At 41.8% G+C, this 21,883-nt stretch overlaps 1 protein-coding gene across 4 annotated transcripts in view; it reads right to left on the reverse strand.

Annotated features, from left to right (window-relative positions):
• Window positions 1-21,883, reverse strand: part of CHRM3 (cholinergic receptor muscarinic 3) — a 248,872-nt gene that overhangs the window by 101,872 nt on the left and 125,117 nt on the right. For all 4 annotated transcript variants that reach the window (XM_082215046.1, XM_082215047.1, XM_082215048.1 and 1 more), the window contains exon 3: window positions 12,496-12,576. The gene's annotated coding sequence lies outside the window, so the exon portion shown is untranslated. The remainder of the gene's footprint in view (window positions 1-12,495; window positions 12,577-21,883) is intronic.

Genomic DNA, 21,883 nt, shown 5'->3' on the forward strand with positions numbered 1-21,883 from the left:
GCTGTGAAATAGACTTACAGGGGATGAAAAGCAGGTGCAATAACGATATTGAGCCCTTCTGGAGTTATGGGAGTAAAAGATCAGCATTGAAGTTCGACACATAGTACCAAGCTACACTCTTTATAAAAAGAAAAACTACCATTGCAACAAAATTTGAATCACTATAGCTCATTCAAATGTAATTTAACTATTGGCACCTAGTGAGAAACGGGTACATATAAAGTGATTCCCCAAAAGTATGCCCATAAGCAGGGCTATTCTTCTAGAAAAAGAGGTGCTGGAACTCACCATGAACACTTCCCCTTTTCTCTTATAATAGCAATGGCGTCCATCTGAAAGGTGCCGGAACTGAGTTCCGGCGAGGTCTGGATGAGAAAAAAGACCATAAGAATATTTCCTTAGCCATTCAGTCAGTCCGTCAAATAGGCCTTTTTCTGTGACAGTTCTAGAAATTAAATGTTCAGTATTGAACTCAGAAAAACACTTCTAGGATATACTTATAAATGCAATTAAAACTTAGCTGCCAAATATCAATCCCTGATATCAACTACATTAGGCAAGTATTACTAATTTTCCTCTAACAGAAGTCCATTTGGCACCAAGAGGAAACAGAAATGATCAGAGATGCTTCCCTGCTCCTAAGTGGAAAAAGAAACAAAGTAAGAAAGTACAAAGATCTCTGTCTAACTATTATGAAAGAGATAAAGGATATATGACACCTTGGCACTGAGACTGATAAGCAGAACACCCACAAGATGCTCTCCATGGAAGAATTACTGTATTATGAAACAGAAAGAATGAGTAGAGTGTCAAAGGGCAAACTGCTAGATGAACCTTCTTTTATGGACAGGCTATTAATCTATCTAAAAGTGGGTCTGCAACAAAATGTTGCAGTATTCTATTTCCTCTCTCCACCTTGCAGAATCACACCTCTACGCAATTCTTCAAGGTAAACCTATGGCCTTTGGCTCCTGATCTCACAACCCCAGATTTCCTCGTTTCCCTTATCTAACCAAATCCCGCTTGCCTGCAATGCACAGGCTGCACTCTGGTTCCAGTTGCTGTCAGGGGTGTGTGATGATGCCTGCAGCCTAGTGTGGGGTAGACCATAGAAACGAACACAAGAGATTGGCATTGGGTATAATTTATTGATTGCACGTGCAAGAAGGTTTGGGCATGGCATTGGGCATGTATCAAGTTGCCTGAATGCTGGCTGATTGGAACTCCGTGGGGTTGACTCTGCTGGGGAGTCACCCCTGACACAGACCGGATGCCACGGCCACCATTTCTGCAAGGGGGTTTGGCCCATCGGCCCCTGTGTGAGCTCCTGGACAGAGTCACCACTCCTGGACCCCTTTAACGAGGCACCTGCTCAACTAAGGATCCAGCCCAATGCTTTATCTGCCGTGTGAGCTGGCCCCTGCAGTGGTCTTCCCCATGACCTGCTCCTTATTCAGTTCCATACGTCCAGCCACTTCTACCCAACACCACCCATAGTATACAAGTCATTGCGGTTACACTTCTTTGCTCAACCCTAATAGTCACTGTCCCATTATTCCCAATGTTGTTGTTTTTACTAACATTGTAGCACTGTGAACAGACTACCCTAGAAAGGGAGGGAGCAGGATGAGAATGAGGTTGGATTATGCATACTGATTCGTACCAATTAGTCCAACTTTTGGCTGCATGTTCCTAGTAGCTGTCACATTCTAAATAGCTGGATTTGCCCCATCACATTTGGCAATAAGCCCAATATCACATTCAGAGCAGAACTGAGACTTCACATAACTGAAATCAAAGTGCAACTGCATTTTCACATCTCCACTATTTTCTGGCTTCTGCTTCCACCCACACCACCCTCCCTCTGAGCAGCATCTTTTTTGCTTATGTTTACCAGTAAAGCATCATGTGTGCTGACAATACATCATCATCATGGGAAATATGTATTTAAATATAAATACACCACTTTTCACAAGTACTTTCCCAGGTCAGCTGGCAAATATCAATAAACTACAATCCCTAAAAAATACATAATTAAAACTGCATAATAAATAAAAGTACAACAAATAACATAATGCCAATTTCAGAAGAAATTGTTCTTCCTGGATTTTGTTCTGCATGTAGGCTTAAACCAACTGAAGCTCCACTGCAATAGAAAGTTTCACTGAGCTTTAATTTCAGGATGTCACCCAGACCTTTATTTGAAGAAGCTTGCAGATTGTTGCAGTTTATTGCTTTTCATTCTATCAAGAAAATGGACAGATGGAATGCAGACTTGTGAAAATGTGATTTATGGGAATCAATCCATTTGAAGAGGGAGAAAATTAATTATTATTTCTGTGCTTCTGAGACTCCTCATAAAATAAATTCTCCAGGCAGCAAGACAGAAAAATAAAACATAACAGCAAGATGATGGTATAAATGAAAATCCACAATAATCTTTTTTTAAAATTCAACAAGTGTACAAAACCATACAAAAGACCAGAACAATAAAATATTATAAAGAGCACAAGAAGTGAAATGACCATCTAAGACAGGCACTTCAAGTCACCAGCCATATCCTAGTTACTAAAATCAAGATTTTAAAAGGCCTGAGAAAACAGAAAAAACTTAAGTCTGGTGCCAAAAGGGTGGTGTGCCAGGTGAGCTTCCCTAGAGAGAACATTCCACAGCTGGGGTCCTTTGGGGTGGGGTGGGGACTTTCTCTTGTGGCCACCCTCTGTATTTGAGCTTGAGGGAATGGAGATAGATACATACAGAAAGGAGCATTAGGTATTGAGTTCTCAAGACAAGCAGGGCTTTAGATGTTGAAACTAGAAGGGATCTTATTTAGCCCCCAAAATATTCTCTGTTTAACCTTTCTGCAACCAGGCAGCGGTGGTGCTCACTTCCTGGGATCAGGGTGAGTAAATGTAGTGTCGCCTTCAAATCACTACCACTTGCCACAGACTCAGATCCATCAACAGGTGGGTGTGTTCACTCCAGAGGGTACATCGTTCATTCTGCAATGACACACATGTGCACATCTGTGCCTACCCTGTTCACCTTTTCAAAGGAAAACAGGTAAGTTGATTTTGCATCACTGCAGTCAAGAAAGATTAGATGAGAACACACAGTCAATGAACGTGTGCCAAAAGCAGCCACCACCCCCCACCGCCAGGTTTTCTTTCTTCCTTATCAGTAAGTAATTCTCAAGATTCAGCATTAGATAAGTTCCACCCTAGATAAACTCTCTCACCCAAGCTGGCATGATAGGAGGCAAACAGCCAGGGCTTTCTTCAGCTGGAACGCGCCGGAACTCACTTCTGGCATCTCTCAGGTGGGCGCCATTGCCATTATAACAGAACAATGTAGGCATTCATGGTGAGTTCCAGCACCTCTTTTCCTATAAAAATAACACAGCAAATAGCCATCTTCCCATAAAGGGAATCCATGATATGCTACTTGGCAGGTGCCAGCATTCAGAAGGTGACACCTACCAGGCCTTGGTTGCACAAAACCATGCAGACCTCCCAAGTTGACCAATAATAGCAGGTGATCAGTGATGTGCTCACTACCCAACATGCTTCCAGGTGCTGGCTATGCACTACGCTACTTACCTACCCACCCTAAATGCAACTAGAGGAGCGCAAACGAAAGACACATAATAGAAATTGTGGGACCTCCGGTTAAGGAGTTCTAAGAGGCAGTGAGGAGCTTGAGTAGGATGAATTCCAAATATTGTGAAGAAGTAGCCAGCCAGATCTTTGGCTGCAGGAGGCTAGTTATTCTAAATGAGTCACTTGTTAACCAACAAAGGACTATGCTGTGAAAATTGTAAACATTTGATAAATAATCTGAAGATTTAACATTCTAGTTTAATTCAACACACTCCAGTTTAATTCAACAAAAAGCTGGAAGTTGTATACACATGTTTGATGATGTTGAAACTGAAAGCTGTACAATCATTTTTGTCTCAAGTGTTTTAAGGACTGATTAGAAACAAACTAGTAACGCATCAGGAATAGTTTGCATTCTTCAGGAAATACCTTGCTAGAAATCCTTCAGCTCCTGGAAAATGCATTTGTAAGAGTATGGTCAGTAGATGAAAAATTCTTTAAAGCAATAACTAGAGGTTTAAAAATAAGAATTCATAGCTTTAAGAAGTAAATCAGCAAGTCTTTGGTACCAGACTTTGTGGAAGCACAGACTTAATAGCTGAGAATGTTTTCATCATGGTGAGGTAAACTAAACTCACTGTAGCTTAGTATTGCAGATTCTCATATATAGTCAAAAAGTGAAATTTCTAACAACTTGAGATCATGTCCAATAAATATGTATTTTATTATATTTTATTTGGGGGCTATATTAGTTCTTTTTATTACATTCGTAGTTTGGTAAGTCTTGTTGACTCCTCATGACATACTGATGTCTCTTGACTTTAACAACAACAACAACAATTTCACATGAATCATGTCCCATGAGGCACCCCAAAGGAATTTGCAATGTAAGAAGACATACATAACATAAAACACAACATAACATCATAACATAACATAACATAACATAACATAACATAACATAAAACATAACATAACACACATAACATAACATAACATAACATAACATAACATAACATAACATAACATAACAACAGCAATGTTGGGCTGAATACTTCAAATGCTAAATGGAACTTCCAAACGTATAGCAATCCTACTGTAACCTTCATTTGATATTGCTGACATTGACTAGATTATGGCATAGTCAAGAATAGTTTGTTCTGCACTGTTCTTTGATGATGAAAAACAGATGGACTGAAAGGGTTTCTAACCCAAACCCCCACTTTTGTTTATGACAAATTGTTTCAGGCACAAGACTCACCTGTAAACTTTACAATTTTCAACTTTAATAATAATAATAATAATAATAATAATAATAATAATAATAAATTATTTATACCCCCAACAAAATGTTGAAATATAGTAGTCCATCAAACATTAAAAGCTTCGCTAAACAGGGCTGCTTTCAGATGTCTTCTAAAAGTCTGGTAGTTGTTGTTCTCTTCGACATCTGGTGGGAGGGCGTTCCACAGGGTGGGTGCCACTACCAAGAAGGCCCTCTGCCTGGTTCCCTGTAACTTTTCTGCAAGTTACATATAGGTACCTTGGTTTGCTCAGTGGGAAAAGATGCCTTCAGATTAGTAACATTTTGCACGCTTCCATAGTATGCGAACATATTTATGAATGGTTCCAAGCAATACTTCCTCATCGCTATCCCCAAGTTCCTTTTTTTATGTACAATGTATGACACCATTGTTATATGGATCCACAGGAAGGAGTCCTAAAGAAATTCAACCAGGACCAATTACTTCAACATTACCATTAATCTGGCCCACTGTCCAAGTCATATAATAAGTTCTTTTCCATTATGACAGCTATATGACAGCTGACTGCTATTCTTATCTACCACAAGAACAGAAAATATGACCTGCTGCTTCCTGAGAATCCCCAAAATACAGCATGTGTTCCCATTCTTCAAACCAAGACACAACTGAAAGATTTAAACAAGTATTCAGAACCCAATAAGAGCGCTGCTGGATCAGAAAAAAGAAGCATCTGGTCCAACATCCTGTTTTCACAGTGGCAAACCAGTTGCCTGCAAGCAGAATCCGATGACATCAGCACCCTCTCCCATACCCTCCAACTTTTCTCCAATGAAAATAGGGACGTCCCATTCCATAATGATAATTTTACTATTTATACCCCACACATCTTATTGGGGTTGCCCAGCACCCGGGCAGCTTCCAACATATATAAAAATATAATAAAACATTAAACATTAGAAAAAACTTCCCTATACAGGATTGCCTTCAGATGGCTCAGGGTTCAGATAACTCCATACCCTCCAACATTTATCCAATGAAAATAGGGAAATCCTAGGGGAAAGCAGGAGATTGCGGGGATCAAATCAGAAACAAGGATGGCTTCTTTAAATCAAGGATGTCCCTGGAAAACAGGGACACTTGGAGGGTCTGCTTTCCACCTGTGATCCCCAGCAACTGTTATTCAGAAGCATACTGGCTGTGAGTCTTGAGGGAGGGTATAGCCATTGTGACTAGCAGCAACTGATCCTTCTCAAACCTGGTATAGCCACGCAAAACAGAGTGGCAAGGCCTGGCCTATGTAACATCTGTTACTATCTCTTGTGATTTTGTACTGTCATAGACAGGCACCATTTAACTGAATGCAAGATTACACTTTAACAATGTGCTGGTAAGTGACTTTTACAAGTTAGGAGGTTGCCAAGACAGGCCATCTTTCTAAAGCCTCCTAGAAAGGATCATAGTCTGAGGATTGGCTGCAGTCCTTTCATCCATGTAGGAGGGTTTTTTAGCAGGGATCTGCTATTTTATTGCCATTCTGCAAAATAAACCCACAGTAATCCACACCCTGGATAAACTAGGGACCCCTCCCTCAATTTCATAGAAGAAATGGCCATGACTTAGATACCCATCGCTGTGCATTCCATCATATAAAGACACAGAAACACTTCAATATGTTCCTTTAAAAATACCCACGAATTCAAACGACCAGTTAACACCCATAATTCTACTATCAACATCTGGCAACATGCAAAAAAAAAAGTCAATCAGCTGGAGTAGTTTTTTCCAAATTATGTTAACTTTTGCTTTCTAATCTTTTATGGAAAGTTTGTGTGGTATAGTATAACAGTATTATTCTACCTTATATCTGCATCCAATGAAGTAATAGGAACACTATAGCTTGTATTACTCCTTTCCTTATTTCCCCTACCTTTTAGAAAAAAATAGCCCCAAGTATATTGGTGGTATTTCTAATAATGTGATGGAGAAACAAGATAAATGAAACAAACAGTGAAAAATGTGACTTTTACATGTCACGGCTTGAATCATTTATTTTCTTCCTTTGGTGTCAGTTCTAAAAAAATAAAAAATAAAAAATCCTTTGCTGTCTGTATTAAAATGCTGCATCTGATGAGGGTCAAAACACAGGTCATAAGCATTGAGTGTGTTCCATGAAAATAATTTCCTCACTATTAACAAGAAGAGCTTCAAAAACCATAGTTTTGTTCTCTCAGAGGACCTCCAGGGTAAAACTAATTATGGTTTCAAAATACAGAAATAAGATTGACTAAACACTTTCCGTACTTATGGGATAGCAAAATGTGTTTAGTGCTGGAATATAAGCTACTGGAAATATTAGATCCACCAAGTGATTTGGAAACAAATACTATACAGAAAAATATATCACAAGTTGAAACAAGCAAGGAATTGCAGAAAGCTCTGTGTGTGGTGTGTGTGTGTGTGTGTGTGTGTGTGAGAGAGAGAGAGAGAGAGAGAGAGAGAGAGAGAGAGAGAGAGATTGGAAGAGAAAGCACTACTGGCAGACCAACACGGCCATTATTAAAGTTGAAAGGTTGCCCTTGCCAGGGGCAGAGGAAAGGGGGTGTGGTGGGAGTGAACTGCCCCGAGTGTCTTCATTGAGGGGGGTGACATTTGGCATGCCGCCCACCCGTGACTTCCAAGCATACCCCGAGCCGTCGGGGGAAGGGGGAGCTGCGCTGCTTTGCTGCTGGCATTACCCCCCTTTCCCCTTCATTTTGGCAGCTGGGGGAGGCCTGGGAGTCGCAGGTGGGTGGCGCGCCGAATGTCCTCCATTGGCAGCTCGCCCCACGCCCATGGGCGGCTCGCTCTGCCCCTGGCTGCAGGGCACGTGCCACTCCGTGCACCCGAGCAGCTATCCCATGCATGGGAGGGCACCCTCCGCTTTCTGCCCCCCTCGGGAGCATCCCCGCCCTGGGTAGCGCATATGCTCCGCCGCTGACCCTTGCCACTTCCTTTTAAAGCAGAAACTCCCACAAAATCCACTTCCTTCATCATTTTAATATTAGTGACCAGGTCAGCTTCTGAAGTAACACACCATGGCCACTGACAGGGTAACGCTCGAGTTCCCTCTTTCACTGCAGTATCTGAACACTGATGGAAACTCTCTACTTGCCATCCTTCCCCTCTGCTAAATAATGTGAAACAGTGAGGCAGAAAGGAAGGTTCCATTGATGCAACCCTGTCGTGTTATCCTCCAAATCCCCGCTCCTTGTTTTCTTCTTTTGTTCGACACCCTCCATCCACCCCTTATCTGAATTGCTGTTCTGGTGTTAGCAACATTAGTAGGAAGGCAGGAAGGTCACTTGTTCCCCTCCTCTCTCTCTCTATCTCTGATGCCTGTCAAGCTTCTGGGCTGAAGCAACCCCATTTCCTGGGAACCTGTCTGACAACCATCCTAGAGGGAGTGGGAGACCTCCCTCTCTTCTTTCTTTCTACCACAATCAGAACAACAGAGAAAAGAATGACATGGGGGTGGGGGTGGTGGTGAGCGACTTCAGAGGTTGTTCACTTTTCAAATAAATTTTAAGGTGTCTGTTGCAGGCTAACAAAACTCATACTTCAATTAACAAATATGAATTTCAGAGACATTACTTTTTGTATTACACATGAAATGAATCTACAAATTAAAGTGACTTCCTAACAGCAGTATCATAAACATTCTACATTGGATGATTTTGTATTGACACTGAACTTATTTAATGTACAACTATAACTTATTAAAATTTCTAAATCCAGAAGAGGTGTGTGTGTGTGTGTATGTTAGCTTAATATTAAGATTAGCAATAAAAGTTAAAATATAATTAAATATATTAATACAGATTTCCATTCTGTCTGGACATCCTTTGGAGGAGAAGGAGAAATTGAACACTACAATATTTTAATCATGTACAATTTTGAAGAATCCTGTAATACAAATATACTAGGTTAAGTTAATGAGCTGGAAATAAACATACTGCATTTTAGAATAATATTTTTAATGAACAAATCCTTCAATCTTCACTGTTTTGCATTTAGACTAAATTTAAATTGTAGCTGCTGTCCCTTTAGGCAAAACTTTTTCAAATAAAAATGTATGAAACGTATTCTTAAATAAGTTGATATAAACTGTTCACATACTTCCAAGAAAAAATTGACTTCTAGCTGTGTTATGTGCAAAAGCCAGATATTTCTATTTATATAAACTTCATTTGTATCAATCTATGCTTTGAAAGATTTACAAAATAGCACATGGTACTCGAGGATGACTCTTAAAATTTCAGGCACTTCAGAGAGTGTGTAAGGAGCCTGGAATGTCAAAACAATTCTACTTATCTGTTATCCAATGCAATGGGAGCTGATGCGCTGGCAAATTGGTGCACCATACATGATGAACCATGAGCAAGAAATGACACATACTGTATTTTGTTAAAAGCTGTGCTTTAACTTCAGGGCTGCTATGGTTTTATGATTTGTTTTTAAAACTTTTTTTTACATATTTATTGTCAGCTACCCAAAGAAATGTATGTTAAGGTGCAGCACACAAATGTTGTAAAGTAATAACAGTAAGTTTTTTAAAATACGGTAGTTCTACATAATATTAAGTCAACAATATGCATATAGTAAGGGTGGCGCTGTGGGTTAAACCACAGAGCCTAGGACTAGCCAATCAGAAGGTCGGTGGTTTGAATCCCCGCGACAGGGTGAGCTCCCATTGCTCGGTCCCTACTCCATCCCACCTAGCAGCTCGAAAGCATGTCAAAGTGCAAGTAGATAAATAGGTACCGCTCCGGCAGAAAGGTAAACAGTGTTTCTGTGTGCTGCTCTGGTTCGCCAGAAGTGGCTTAGTCATGCTGGCCACATGACCCGGAAGCTGTACGCTGGCTCCCTCGGCCAATAAAGTGAGATGAGCGCCGCAACCCCAGAGTCGATCACGACTGGACCTAATGGTCAGGGGTCCCTTTACCTTTACCTTTTTATGCATACAGTAAATATTAATTTTCGTACTAGTAGTTTGATTTCTTAAACATATTTACTTCAAGATTACTACCGGATGTTTTCTTTACCTAATCTTTACTAATACAAAGTTTTAAATGTAAGCAGAATTATTTTCAACATTTTAAGAAAATTATTTAAGGTTCCAATGCTGAGCTCAATAAGGGCTACACATTTCTAGCAGTTTCTAGCACTAGTATGGACACTCTTCAACCAGTTTGCTCATGTGATAAGCAGTGTGCAAATATTATGGGCTTCCAAAATAAGTCACTCTCAAAACTGCTAAATAGTGGTCAAAATGATACCTTTCAGTCATTTAGCAACTTATCAGGGTCGATGGGAGTTGGAGGCCAACAACATGCAAAGCACACAGAATTGGCTACCCCTGTCGTAGATGGATGCCATAATAGAACCATCAGTCATTACTTGGAAAATATGCCATTAAAATCAGTAGCATTTGTTTCCAAATAAATAGGTTTAGAATCCCATTTCCTATAGTCCTTGAAATTTTTGTTAATGCACAAAGGTGTAATTGTATAACAGCTACAGTACACTGTACTTTTTATGTTCTACTTTTTACCCTATAAAAATTAAAGATGACATTCAGCAGCATTTCTATAAATTAAACATAAAGCTCTTTAATAAATCAGGAAGAGCACAGTCTTGTATATTACTTCCATTTACTTCTCATAACTCTGTCCCCACTAGGTGAAAATTCACTGATAACATGACATATCCAGATAGCTAAAAACTGGATGCAAGAGATTTCACCAGCTTCAGAACTTGGGCATGCTGAACTTTCTAAGGGGGAATGCGTGGGAAGCATGGGTTGGGGTCAACAGGGAATGTGATAGTGGGCAAGCACATTTCACCTGCTCTCCATGAAGTGTTAATCATGAGGTTCCCAGAATGCATGGACAGGGAATCTCCCACTGAATGAGTTCTGAGGAAAAATAAGTACTTTGTTCCATTCTTCCCAAGAAAAAACTGCAGTTGCTCTTCATACAGGTGCCTTTACTTTCTTTCAGTATTGCCTATTCTGCCCCCACCCATAAAGCAACAGACACCCAGAGCCTGAAGCCACAGAAAGTGGTTAGAAATTGGGGTAGTTGGACTCAGGGCCTGGAGAACAAAGCTGGCAAGAAGAACGAAGGAACTGTCTTGCGAGTGGAGCCTATGTACCAGCTGACTAAGCTAAAGGAACCATCCTGTTGTTGCATTGCAAAACATTTGCCATTTGAATGTGGATGGGGGGAGGAGAGGGCAGATGGCTTAAGAAAAGCCACATACACATGCAACTAACATGTATGGTCTCAGAACATTGACAGTGGCTCTGCTTCTAAAACTAGAATTGAAAAATAATCCCAATGGTGTAGTAGAAAAACATTACACTGCAGCTAACATGCCAAAACTGTAATTTAGGGATGCCAGCTGTGCTTCACTGTGCAAGCTTCGGTGTCCTAGTTCCAGTATGTGGAAACAGGGGGTAAAGCCTCATTCCAGGATTCATTTGAGCAGCTTAGCACTGGTCTTGATAGAACAAGGTTTAGCTTACACACTGACAAAATGTGCTGTATATCAGGTTTTGCTCTAACACTTTTGTTACATTATTTCCCATTAATAAAATCTCAAAACATACTTGGTAGCATTGCTCTAGCAAGATTTTGCCTGTGCTCACATACTCTCTTTAAGAGCAATTTAAGGACACATTAAAAATAAATAGTTGCATGGCTGCTCTTAGATGCTTAATTGTTCTCTCTGTTATTATTCTTGTCCCATATGGTCAGGGCATGAGTGGTAGGAAAGAAGTCCCTACAATCAATCAACGTGGGAGAATATCAGTGCAGCTTAGTCGTAACATTTTCACTCTTTTGTTATCTGTATCTTCGGATTGCCCTTAATTCTGTCAAGAGGCAGTAGCTAGACAACTGTCCACTTTAGGCTACTTTCATAACTACCACCACTTTTTTATACATAAAAATGAAGTATACATCCCCTGCATTCATTAGAATGGAACTGGCATGCTTAATTTTTTACATAATAAAATGTGTGCAACTACGGATGTAAGACACTAGATATTTCCAGTTCATGAAAGCAAAAGTTTCACCACATGGGGGCACATGCATATAAATATTAGCCACAAAAAAATTATGGAATTTCATAGTATTTTGGCTGGAAAGCTCCGTAGCTTAGCATTGTGCAGTCTCAAGCCCTATCAATTTCCCCAAATGTTTCAGTGGCTTTTGGTACCACTGACCATAGTTGTATTCTAGACTCATTGTTCTCTGGACAGAAAGTACAAGACAAACGCACATGACATTAAATACAATTTTGAACACATTTTGCAGCCTCCTGTCTCAAGGTCTGCGTTTTCAAAACTTTTGAGCAGCTGAAACGTTCAACAGGTGAAATGTTCATTAAGATTCTGTCACCTCAGTTGCTAAGCTGCTGGTTGTGCTTGGGGGAAGGAGATAATTTCAAGAAAGTGAAGTTGTTACTTTACCATAGTTACTCCTGCGCCCATGATATCTCACTTGCCTCTGTGGGTTCATGATAAGGGTGTCTAGAGCCACCTTTGATTTCCAGAAAGGGGTATTATGTACATGTAAAATATTACTTACGTAGTCTAGATGGTAACACCATCTGCTGCATCAAATACTAGCCCTCCCTTTTGGAAAGCTGGTCTTGTATTTGCATGAAGGCTGAAACAAAAACAAAAAGGAAACTATAAATGCATGTAATCCACACTTGGGCTGAGAAGATCAGAACAGAATTGGCCATTTCCCAAGTCCCTTTAGATCTTATGACAGCCACAAAATAATTTCAATATCATTGTCAACATTTATATGAATTGCTGCTGAAATATAAAACTGAATCTGAGCAGCAAGTTAAAAAGCACAGATCCCAGTATCAATCCTTGGGGGACTCTCCATTTGGAGAACTGTCCATTTATTCTTACTGTCTGCTTTCTCCTCTCATTCCATGACTGGTACTCAGGAGTCTTTGATTAGGTTCCCTGTTGAAAGCTTTTTGAAAGTCCAAATACACTATGTGAACCAAATTAACTCTATCCATATGTATGTTGATATTCTCAAAGAACTCTAATAGTTCATGAGGCTCATGCTTCAGCAAAGCTTGTATTTCTATATGCTTACTTAATTTACCTTTAACAATACTTTCCACTAGTCTTCCTGGCACATATGTGAAGCTAACAAGCATGGAATTTCCAGCATTCCTACTGGACCCCTTTGTGAAAATTGGAATTACATTGGCTACTTTCTAGTCCTCAACATCTTATTAGCTTGATTAAGTTCTGTGATAAAAAAAGAATGCTTTAAAACAGTAAATCTGTAGGAGGCAGAGAGAGGTGGAGCAATATTGATCACCTCTAAAAAAAATGCAAATGAAATGTAGATCCACCACACCTTCTCACCACTCTAGATTTTTATTTTATTGCTCTTTTAATGATGAGGAAGTAAGCAATCACAGTAGCATTCCTAACCTTATTTACAAGTAAAGTCTTTGATTTCAATGAGCTATATTTTGCACCAGGCAGGTGTTTAACAGAGATGACCCCCAAATTACTAGGCAATGTCTTCATCAGAAAGGAGAGCCAAACTCACAATGTTTTGATATGGACCCAATAAAATGTTAGAAGAAAATGAGGTAATAAAGTTATAAAGAAATACTTTAATATCTTTGGTCAAGTCATTGTGTTTCCTCTAAATCAGCCTCTCTCAACCTCATTGCTCCTCGATATGTTTTGGACTACAACGCCAATCACCCTTCACCAGTGGCCATGCTGGCTGAGGCTGATGACCAGTGGCGTAGCGTGGGTTGTCAGCACCCAGGGCAAGGCAAGTAATTTGCTCCCCCTAACCCGCGGATTTGCGCCCCCTAACCCTAACCCCCAGATGTTGCGCCCGGTGCGGCCGGCCCCCCCTGCACCCCCCACGCTACGCCACTGCTGATGACAGCAGTAGCCCAAAACACCTGGAGGGCACCAGCTTGGGAAAGGCTGCTCTAAATAATGCTTAACCTGGAATAGTTAAGAAATTGGGGCAAGAATGTACACAGCTGGTGCATAACTTTTGTAATAGACTGGAATGCCATTTAGCCCTGTTGTACTTCTAAGGTTAAAAGCAGAGAAAACATTCTGCTATCTAAACCATGGAACGAAATTGACAGAAACAAAGCACTTAGTTAATGAGAAGCAACAGAAGGAATACCAACTGGCTGTCACCTTCCATTTCCTGTTGTATGTTTAAAAGAAAACGACAAGAAGTGTAATCATTTCCCTCTATACAAGACAATGTTGCCGGTGCAGATTTTCAGTAGCCCCAACCTTTTCACTGAAGTACGATTTTAATCAAACAGATGTGCCCTGCATATTAGCTGGCTGCCTCATTCTCGTGTCTCTGGCAAAGCAATATACTGCTGTTAGAATTGCTGCAATGTGGGGGCAGACACAAAGTTATCTCTGAATTTATGGGACAATAAGCTTCCACAGGAGACTTATTGATGGATTTTGACAAAATGAAATCACCACCAGCTCCTCTCTTGTGTTGAAAATGTCCACATTTCTTTATATTACACCTCTAATTTTCCTCGTATTAGACTTGGGAGATGAAACGAGGCTATCGTTAAAGAAAAGGTCACCTCTCTACATGATTAAATGCACCTAATTTCTAATTGCACACAGCGTATCAAGCATGTTATGATAAGCTTTGTTTTGCAACAGGAGATATGTGAATTTTAAAAAAATTAAATGGGTGGGGTGAAATCCAGAAAAAATCCTCCACCCCTGCTTTAGGAGAGACAGTGGGAGAGAGGAGACAAAATATATGGAAAAGAGAGAGAGAAATAAATAAATAAATAAATAAATAATAAATATTAATTAAGATTCCATCATTTGTTTGGGCTGTATGAGGTGCTGGGAGAACACACCCTTGTATAAAAGTGGTTAGGAGATTGTGTCCCTATGAATGCCAAGCTCTCAGTTATGGAACAACACTTAAGCAAATGTGCCAGCCCTCAAGCAGAATCAAGTGGTGGTGTCACATATACAAACATGAATTTAGATAACCAAGAAGAGTTTGACCAACAGTTCTTATACTGCCCTGTTGTTTTCAGTGTCCTTGTTTTGATTCAAATCCTTGTCACCATTTATACCACAAGCTCTCTGAACTCTATGGGTAGAATATAAAGCTGAACTTCAAACAAGAAAAAATAAATCCAACTGATTAAAAGCAGTGGAACAATGGAAATCATGACTCTCTTACTCGGAGTAGACCCAATTAAATTAATGAACATGCCTAAGTTAGGTCCATTAATTTTAATGGGTTTGCTCTGAGTAAAACTTAGTTGAATGCCACACTAATCATTCCAAACCTATACAATCTGTAATTAAAAGAGTTGTCTGAATTAAAAGACTTCTCTGAACTCTAGTGAGTGGAGTTTGTGGTCTGGTGTGGCGGTGGTTCTGTGCATGGCCATTTTCTGACTACTTCAGTCATTGGAGGGATACAGAGCCTCCCCCTTTGGTCAGATGGGTTGGCACCAAAAGCCCATTTGAATGAGCCAATTGGGGGGGGGAGACTTGTTGCAGCCCTCATAAGAGCAAGCTGCACCCAGGGGCCCCTCTCTCCTGGATTGCCACTGGCTTTCCCACCCACCCACCCACCCACCCTGTTTCTATGTGGTCCTGACTGAAGGTAATAGGGCAGGCTGGTGGACCTTGCTATGGAATACTTGGTCACTTCATTCAGGGCCGAGGAGGAAGTTTTCCTGCTGACAAATTGGCCGGTCTGCAGGCTTTCACCTACTTCATAGCAAATGTCACAACTTTTGGAGGATAAGGCATTAGAGTGTATCATTAGACATCAGGTACCCTGATACACAAGTCAAAGAAAGTTTTACTTTGCCCGGAATTTCACTCAGGACCATGGGCTATAGAAGCCTTCTGACGGGCGGCCCTGCTGGGTCTACTCAGGATCAATCCACCTTACCGATCAACCAGCAGGCAGGCTGCTTGATACCTGATGCATACCCAATGCCTTCACCAAAACCACAGTATATTCCCCATTATACTTATTAAACATGGGTCACCAACCTTTAGGGTTCAGTGGGCATATTTGGGATTTTGAAAAAGTGGTATGGCTACCAGTCACAAAATGGCTACCATGACGATGTGGCACAACACAAAATGGTTAGTTACAACTTCAAAAGAACAAAAAAAGAGACAGGACCAGGAAAGCTACTTCCCTCCACCCTCAAATCAATACAAAAAAGGCACCAACATCAGCCACCACTGTGCAGTAAGCATTTGTTTCTTGATCTCCTTCAAAGGCATTATAATTACTGTCTTACCCATGCTGACAGAATATATAATTTAATTGCATTTAATGATCTCTTTTTCTAATTGTGGTGTCAGGTCTGCATCCTATTGATGTCTGCTGATATGATGAAACTGTACCTTACAGCGATGTTACTAGGAACTCCACAAGCGGCAAGAACAAATGGATTTGCTCCCTATTCCACCCAAGCAATAGACTGAAGAAGGACATTGAATAAACTGAAGTGGATGCTGCTGCTTCCTGCTGTAAATCTAAATAACTTTCAAAGGTAACCTAAGTATGGTTAGTGATATTAATTACTACCTTGTAACTATGCTGTGATTCAAGCCTCTGCCTAAAAATATTTTCCGTGACTGTGAGATGATCTCCACTGGAAAAAAACAGATTGCTCTTCAAAGGAAAATTTAGAAGGAAAACTGCCAAAACTGAGCTTAATTCTTTCCCTTCGATCTTCAATGGTGAACAGGTTTTTGTTTTTTAAAAAAGAAACTATGCCTCAGGAATAAACGGATGTAGGTGAAAGATAGACTGTGACCTTGGATGTTTTGGAGAAAAATGGTAACATGAAGTGTTGGGAAGAAGAGATTCCAAATGTCTGAAGCAGTTCTGAGGTGGCTTGAGGAAAGGCTTGGGCAGATTTGGGCTGCCATTTTTTTTAAAAAAAAATGTATATACTGTACACATTTTTGCAGCAGAGCTAACAACAAAACCACAATTTTAAAAAACAGCAGCAACACAGGCAATAAAAGCAGCTCCTAAAACCATTTCTGGTTAAATGACCATTTCCAGCAAGTTAAAAGCCCTAAATAAAAACCTAAAAACAGCCTCCAAGATTAGGCCATATATCGTATTTTTCGCCTCATAAGACGCACTTTTTCCCCTCCAAAAATGAAGGGGAAATTGGGGTGCGTCTTATGGGGCGAATGCCTGCAAGCCTCGCGCGCCCGGCAGGAGGTCCCACCGGGTGCGCGAGGCTTGGGGCGGCAGCCTGTCGCCCGAAGCACGGGGAGCCCTCAGCTGGCCCCAAGCTTCTCGGTGCGCGCAAGCAGTCCGCTGCCGCCCCAAGCCTCGCGCACCCAGCGGGACCTCCTGCCAGGTGCGGGAGGCTTGGGGCGGCAGCGGACTGCTTGCCGGCATGCAGAAGCTTGGCGCGCGCTGAGCTCAGCACGCCCCAAGCTTCTAGGTGCGCGCAAGCAGTCCGCTGCCGCCCCAAGCCTCGCGCACCCAGCGGGACCTCCTGCCAGGTGCGGGAGGCTTGGGGCGGCAGCGGACTGCTTGCCGGCATGCAGAAGCTTGGCGCGCGCTGAGCTCAGCACTCCCCAAGCTTCTAGGTGCGCGCAAGCAGTCCGCTGCCGCCCCAAGCCTCGCGCACCCGGCGGGACCTCCTGCCGGGTGCGGGAGGCTTGGGGCGGCAGCGGACTGCTTGCCGGAACGCAGAAGCTTGGGGCGCGCTGACCTCAGCTTGCCCCAAGCTTCTGGATTAGCGCAGGGGTCCGCTAGCCCTGGGAGAGGCGCCCGGCTCTCCCACGCTAGCGGAGACCTTGCCAGCACGCAGAAGCTTGGGGCACGCTGAGCTCCGCACGCCCCAAGCTCCTGGTGTAGCACAGCGCACCTGGGGGGGAAATAATTTTTTTCCCATTTATTTCCCCCCCTAAAATCTAGGTGCGTCTTATGGGCCGGTGCGTCTTATGGGGCGAAAAATACGGTACCCTCCAACATTTCTCCGATGGACATCCCATTTCACAATGATAATTTTACTATTTATATCCCACACATCTTACTGGGTTGCCCCAGCCACTCTGGGCAGCTTCCAACATATATAAAAACATAAAAAACATTAGACTTTTTTTTAACTTCCCTATAAAGGATTGCCTTCAAATGGCTTAGGGGTTGGATTACTCCATATCCTCCAACATTTCTCCAATGAAAATAGGGACATCCTAAGGAAAAGTGGGATATTCCGAGATCAAATCAGAAACCAGGACGACTTCTCTAAATCAGGGATGTCCCTAGAAAATAAGGGCACTTGGAGGATCTGAACCAATAGCCCATCTAGTCCAGTTCTTATTCTTATAGTGGCCAACCAGATGCCTATAGGAAGCCTGCAAGCAGGACCAGAACACAAGGGCATTCTCCTTCCTGCGGTTTCCGGCAACAGTATCTGAAAACCTACTGCCTCCAACGGTGGAGGAAGAGCATAGCTATCATGTCCAGTAGTCACTGGTGGTCTTATCCTCCATGAATTTGTCTAATCTTCTTTGAAAGCCATCCAAGTTGGTAGCCATTAGTGCCTCTTGTGAGAGCAAGTTCCGTTATTTAGCTAGGTGACACGTGAAAAAGTACATTCCTTTATCAATCCTGATTCTTTCAACAGTCAGCTTCATTGAATGTCCATGTTCTAGTGTCGCAAGGGGAGGGGACCTTTCTCTACCTCTTTTCTCCATTCCATGCATAATTTTATAAACTTGTATTGTGTCACCTCTTAATCACCTTTTCTCTAAACTTGCTGTCGTTGTTTAGTCGTGTCCGACTCTTCATGACCCCATGGACCAGAGCACGCCAGGACCTCCTGTCTTTCAATGCCTCCCGCAGTTTGGTCAAACTCATGTTTGTATCTTCGAGAACACTATCCAACCATCTTGTCCTCTGTCGTCCCCTTCTCCTTGTGCCCTCCCATCTTTCCCAACATCAAGGTCTTTCCCAGGGAGTCTTCTCTTCTCATGAGGTGGCCAAAGTATTGGAGCCTCAGCTTCACGATCTGTCCTTCCAGTGAGCACTCAGGGCTGATTTCCTTAAGAATGGATAGGTTTAATCTTCTTGCAGTCTATGGGACTCTCAAGAGTCTCCTCCAGCACCATAATTCAAAAGCATCAATTCTTTGGCAATCAGCCTTCTTTATGGTCCAGCTCTCACTTCCATACATCACTACTGAGAAAACCATGTCTTTAACTATATGGACCTTTGCTGGCAAGGTGATGTCTCTGCTTTTTAAGATGCTCTCTTAGAAGTCCCTTTCCTCATATGGGAGCCCCTCCAGCCCCTTTCTGAATTTCTTGTAAGAGCGGTGGAGATACATTGCATTAGCAGGGAGCCTGAGTGAAGGTTTTAGCTGTCCTTGGCAATGTGTCAAACCATGGATGGTTCTGGGAATAAGGTTTTGTCTCTACAAACAGACAAGATGAATAAAAAGTGGATCAACTGCTGGGGGTTCCGCTTTATGCTATTAGATATAGGGCAATGAAAGAGAAGATTTCCACCCAAATTGAAATTACAGTGGTACCTTGGGTTACATACGCTTCAGGTTACAGACTCCGCTAACCCAGAAATAGTACCTCAAGTTAAGAACTTTGCTTCAGGATAAGAAAAGAAATTGTGCTCCGGCAACATGGTGGCAGCAGGAGGCCCCATTAGCTAAAGTGGTGCTTCAGGTTAAGAACCGTTTCAGATTAAGAATGGACCTCCGGAACGAATTCAGTTCTTAATCCGAGGTACCACTGTATTGGCTAAGTGGGATAAGGGTGGTGGGAGATATTCTGGGGAAATAGTTGCTGAGAGAGGCTGTTATGAGCTGGAAGAAGAGGTGGAAGTGGGAGTCAGGCAGAGGACCTCAAGCAAATTAGGAGGCAGCCTTGAAATGCGCTCCCTATTGCTCATTGGCAAGGGAGGCTTGCTGTTATTGTAAATCAGTTGATTGGCAATGAGAGCAGGCCTGCTGTGATTGGCACAGCAGGGTTTGAAGTCTCAAACGCAACTGAGTAATAGCACAGCCTAGCACAGCCAATCAGCTGATAGGCAGAACCTAAACCAAGCCTGGGCTTGGACTTTCCCTTACAGCATGGCTTGATTATTCTGCTACAAAGGGGAAAATGGGGTCACTTGATATCACAGTGACATCAGGTAATTGGTAGGTAGCTGAAGCCCTGCCCACCTGCCCAAGTGGACAACTGTACCTGGGGGAACCTAATTCCCCACTGGTGTTCGAAAGTGACAGTAACCGTATGGTGAGCATTCATACGTAAAGCAACATGAAGGCAATAACCTGGCTTATTAAGTAACCATACATATAAACATTGCCATCTGTTTCTATTAATAACTACTGTAAATAAAATAGGATGAACTTTCTTTAATTTATGGCTCTCTGTGTTGTTTTGTCCTTCACTTATCCATACCTACTGCAGTGTGGGAAAACTGAGGGAGAAAGCAGAGGGTATTGGGATAACTAATGACAACAGTAATAAAGGGCTAGGGAAAAGAAGTCATTGCTAAGGAAGAAGCTAACATGTGGCGCATACCTCCAAAACAAATAAATTGGCAATGGGCGTTCACCTTCCTCCCTTTGTCAGATTAACTGTCTCTCTGTACTATTAATTTTTATTTTTATTTTATTTCACAAGGTTTATATATCACTTAATTGTAGTAAAACTTTCAAGCGGTTTACAAAAAAAGTGTGTGCACACATTGGCACAGCATTCTTAACAGTTAATGGTTTCCTGAGAGTTCTTCGGAAGAACAAACAACTTGAATGTACTTTGTAGTACATTAACCAAAGGACTGCATGGGTGTCACAGTGTTGTTCAGATATGGATTCTTGGCTGCCACTACAATTCTTCCACTTCAAATCTACACATAATGTGTTGTGGAAGTTGTTGGCATTTGTCTGTCTCAAGAGACAATGGAGTGCACCTCTAGGGTGTAAAACACTGGAGAATCACACTGCCTGCTGAAGATGCAAAGACCAGTAAATCGTAACTGCTGCCCCCATGTTGTTTTTGCTGTGCAAGCAGCATTGAAGTGTGTCTTTTAGAATGTAAGTCTGGGGGCAGGGACCATCCTATTTTTAAACTTTGTAATCTGCTCTGGGAATTTTTTGTTCAGCAGTGGGGTAAAAATACTAGGCAAGCCCAAACATCCATGTTAATATCCATCTGGGGTTTTTTTTTTGAAATCAAACCTTTATTAGGCATTGTACAGATAAAACCATAAAAGAAAAAGTAACATATAAGTGACTTGAAGTATATGTAAGAAGGCAGCGGTTGGCTACAAACATATATATACATACACATATAGAGTCAGTGATTTTCCTTGTTAACCTGCTCCTTGGAGGGCTGCTACCAAAAACTCAGCTACCCCCGCCGTTACCCTTTGGTCAACGTCGGATAGGCAGAATCCCACACATTCACCTTGTTGGGGTTCCAGGCCACCCAGAAGAGGGGACAGCACGCGTTGACGGAGCGTACTGTACAATGGACAATGAAAGAGAATATGCTCTACAGTGTCCGGGACATTCATAGAGCATCTGCAGAGTCTCTTGTTTCTAGGGATGTTTTGATATCTTCCCCTGACAAAAGCTGAGGGAAAAACATTCAACCGGGCCAGCATAAAAGCCCTACGTTGGGCTGGGATTGTTAATTTAGTGACGTAGTTGGCTCTGCTATCTAAGATATTTAAATCATAGAATACGGGGGAGCAAATTTTGTTTACTGCTGCCATAATATTTTGTCTCTCAACATCCTTTAATCTAGTTAGGATATTATGGAAAATGTATTGCTCATTAGAATTGTATAGGGGCTCCAGCTCGATGCCTAAAGATTCAATCTTTTTTTCAAGGTACTGGTACCATCTTGATTTATAAGAGTCTTGAAGCAAATCAGCG

This window comes from Podarcis vaucheri, assembly GCF_965113315.1.
Source record: "Podarcis vaucheri genome assembly, chromosome: 3".
Lineage (NCBI taxonomy): Eukaryota > Metazoa > Chordata > Lepidosauria > Squamata > Lacertidae > Podarcis > Podarcis vaucheri.